At 35.9% G+C, this 4,165-nt stretch overlaps 1 long non-coding RNA gene across 1 annotated transcript; it reads right to left on the bottom strand.

The window, feature by feature from the left end:
* Positions 1-1,817: 1,817 nt before the first annotated feature.
* On the bottom strand, positions 1,818-2,946 carry LOC114824125 (uncharacterized). The gene is made up of 3 exons (XR_003772372.2): positions 2,684-2,946; positions 2,418-2,487; positions 1,818-2,065 (listed from the first exon to the last, which is right to left on the bottom strand). It is a non-coding gene; the product is annotated as an uncharacterized lncRNA (long non-coding RNA).
* Between the last annotated feature and the right edge of the window lie 1,219 nt (positions 2,947-4,165).

Raw genomic sequence — 4,165 nt, forward strand, 5'->3', positions numbered from 1 at the left:
CAAAGCTTCAACTTTTGAGCGGATGGGTTTAGAAGCGTTTGTGGGTGTAACTTAGCTGGGGTTGCATCGGAGAAAGTGGTGACAGTAACTAGGAGAAGGTGGTTGTTTGGTGGTATAACTTGGCTGAGGTTGCATCGGAGAAAGTGGTGACAGAGTAATGAAGAGAAAGAAAATCGTGTAAATCTAAATCCTGCATGAAAATCTTTTGACAAGACAAATTGAGTATCATTATTGAAAAAATTAAGGACTTGGATTTTCTGCCCTCCCATTTAGGTGCCCTCTCGTGCCCTTCTGTTTTGTGTGGTCACGGTTAAGCCACGTTAATATTTTATATTATTTTTTATAAAAATAATAAAATAAAAAAAAATAGTAATATAAAATGTTGACGTGGCTTAACCGTGACCACAAAAACAGAAGGGCACAAGAAGGGCACAAAAATTGGAGGGAAGACAATCCAAGTCTAAAAATTAAGCGGGGAGACTTGATAGGTCGTGTCAAAAATACTCGCAGCAGTACATGCACAAACCTTCTCTTCTCTTCATTGATTAACTCATTATGTTCGAGCAAGTTGTCTTATACTTGAATTCTAATAGTTACATGCAGTTTACATTATTTTGTTTATGTTATTTACATATTAAACTTAAAAATTCATCACATATAAGAATATATGATATAAATAAATCTCATATTAATAAAAAAAATCTTACGAAAGCTTATAAGTACATTAACTTATTCTCTATATTTCTTATTAGTTTATAATAAAACTTTAATATATTTTATAATATCAAAACAAATTGGTTTACTTGTGAAGCTCAACAACCACACGTTTTTCATAACTCAATTTGTCATATAAAAAGCTTATAAAAATGTAAAAATAAAAGAGTATCTTATTGTTATCAATTAAAGTAGAAATTTAAAACCAATTAATTTGAGAGTGACATCTCAGTTTTCTTCAGCTTATTTTCAAACAAAGTTTTAAAAGACGTTAAGCGCTAGTCTGAACGCGAGCTGGGGCTTAGCGCTTCAGCTTATTTTCAGACAAAGTTTTAAAAGACGCTAAGCGCTAGTCTGAACTCGAGCTGGGGCTTAGCGCCGAGACGGACTAGGCGGATTTATGTAAATTTATTATATTTCATATAAATAAGTGTTAGTTTATACTTAAAATATAAATAATTTCATCATAAACTACGAAATAGAATGATATATATATATATATATATATATTATAAAGTATTGGAACATAATAAAAATATAGAGAACAAACATATAATGTGTGTTCATTTAAGTCCACAATAAATCTCTTATAATTTATTAAAAAAATTAAAACACAAAATAAAAGTTATTTATTTTTTGTCTCAATGAGTTGCAACCTAAGCAGATGCTTAGATAGATTAGGCGGGCACCTTAGGATAGGGCTGGTTCGGGTCGGGATCCCGAACCGAAACCCCGAACCCGATTCCCAAACCAAAACATTTCGGGATGAGATTTTATATCCCAAAACCGAACCAAAACTATTCATATCCCGAAATTCGGGATTCCCGAAAGTGTTTCGGGATTTTCGGGTAACTTTAGGATTGGGCCTTGAAGCCCAAAATGTTGGGCTTTTATAACTTTTTACAATTTTAAGCTTTTTTCAATTTGAAGCCCAAAATGTTGGGCTTTTAAAGAGTAAGCCCACCCTTTAAAGGGTAAGCCCACCCTTTTTTCATTAAAAAAAAAAAAAAAAAGGGTTACAATTAGCAATTGCAACCAGCCACTGCCCACACAAGCACAGGCTGCACAGCCCACCTGTTTCAATTTCATCACAATATCACAAATTCTCAATATCACACCTGTTTCAATTTTTATACCAAGGAAGCAACAACTAACAAGTTAAGCTTAAGTTCACAATTGTCTAACAAATTAGTTAATTAAAAGTGCATGCAACCAAAATGAAATAAGTTAAGTTTTACAAACCAAACTTCCAAATGAATTTAAATTAAGTTACAAACCAAACTTCCGAATGAATTTAAATAAGTTAGAACCTCCCTGCTAGTTATCTCTGATAGCTGCTTTAAAATCTTACCTGAATACAAAATCAAATTGCCAAAATTAAGTATCACACTAACCAAGTCTTCACAATCGTTGCAGGGCATGCAAAGAGAAAAATATTTGCTGCCAAATAGCAGGGCATGCAAAAATGAAAATATTTGCTGGATTGAAAATGAAAAATGGCAGGGCATGCCAAATGAAAAATGGACCGGAGAAAGCAAAAACAAATTAAAACTTAACATCCACATGAATGAGTAAAACGTGTTTGAAATTGAAGCCCAAGTGCTTTTCAATCCAAACGGTGACAAATTCCAATAGATTTAATGCAAAAAACTAAAGAATCTGAAAAGGGTACACCCAATTACTGGTAAAGTTTCAACATTTACCTTGGACTTGAAGTTGGAAGGAGTTAGCTGAAGAACTGGCGATGATGGTCCGTATAGTGCATCACAGATACTGAAGACGAAGAAAAACAAGAAGATGATTAGGACTGCTCGAAATTGATTCTTTCTCATTCTCTCTCTCTCTCTTACACACTCCCACTCTCTCTCTCTCTCTCTATGATATTTGTTGTGCTAATCAGTGAAGAAATCTCTCGAGGCACAGAGATGAAGAGTTACATGCAACTGGGAAAGCTTCTGGGCCTACTAACCTGGATTTTGGGACTCGATTGGTGTCGGATTCGAGTGTGTGAGTGTGAGTCGATGGAGAAGTGGCGTGAGTCAATGGACGACGAGGACCGACATGGATTCGACGGAGGAGTGGAGTGGTATGAGTCAATGGAGTGATGGACGAGGAGTGGCGTGGATTCGAAAGAGGAGTGGAGCGGGGGGACTGTGAGAGTGACTTTGAGAGTGAGAGTGTGTGTGAGTGAGCCAGTGAAGTGAGAGAGAGAGCGACTGAGAGAGTCTGATAACCTAACAAACAAATGACCTAACTATGGACGGTTGGATTAGATTTTAACAAATCCAACGGTTCAAGTAATTTTTAATTAAAAATTAAAAATAAATAAATATAATATTCGGTTTGGTTCGGGATTCCCGAAAGCTTTCAAAGCTGTGGCCGAATCCCAAACCGAAACTTTTGGGTAGGGATCGGTTTCGGGTACCGAATGTTTTGGGAAATTCGGTTCGGGAATTTTTCGGGCTAATTTCGGGATGGGATCGGGATGGTTCGGGATTTTCGGGAAAAAATTCCACCCCTATCTTAGGAGGTCTAAGTGTTATTTTTTAATTTTCAAATACGTAAGCATTAATCATCAAGAGGAAAACTAATGAAAATGGCTTAAAAACTTTGAGTTTTAATGATAAGGACAAAATGAAGGGTAAAGTGAATAGTACCAGGATTGACTTTTTAGTGTAAAAATGTGATTTTTTGTTAAAATAAACAGTACCGGGTGCTTTTGGTTAAAGTTCTTCAATCGGGAGATTGACTAACCGTCTAACGGGGAATTTTTAGAACAGTGCTCCCGGGCAAATCCGAGCACTGCCATTGCAGCGGCCCTGCATGCTGAATGTTGACTTTTTATTCTTTTTCTCACCCGAAACTCCAGAGCAAGAAAACCAAGCTCCCCCATCATTTTGCTGGAGCGACTTCTCTCTCTATCTCCCTGAGCTTATGACTGATCGTTCATAAATTTTTATGTGAACTGGGTTTCTGCAGAATGGAGCCACAGAGATGAAAAAGCCACAGCTTCAGCTTAAAGTCACATAAAAGAAATTAGGACCAAAAAGTACTTGATAGGGAAGAAAGAAGCAAACCCTTTAACTCTCGACCTTCGCCATGCGGTCACCAGCCTCTCAGCCGAACTTCACTAGAAAGACATCCATTTTCTCGTGGAGCTCATACAGGTTTTTGGTTTTTTTTTTTTTTTGGCTGCGTTTTATAAAAAAAGTAAGAAAAGTTTCAATCTTTTCCTTACCAACGTCAATGAAACCCGAAATTAATATGTGGGTTTTTTATTTGAAAATCAAAACAAATTCTGGGTTTTTTGCTCTGTTTCTAAAAAAATTAAAAAAAAAATCAAACTTTTCAACACTAGCATCAATGGAACTTGAAAACCAGTGGTGGGTTTCTATTTTTGTGAATTTTAATTTGTGGATTTGTTTTTTGGTGGATTTTAATTTGTGGGTTT

This window comes from Malus domestica, chromosome 15, assembly GCF_042453785.1.
Source record: "Malus domestica chromosome 15, GDT2T_hap1".
NCBI lineage: Eukaryota > Viridiplantae > Streptophyta > Magnoliopsida > Rosales > Rosaceae > Malus > Malus domestica.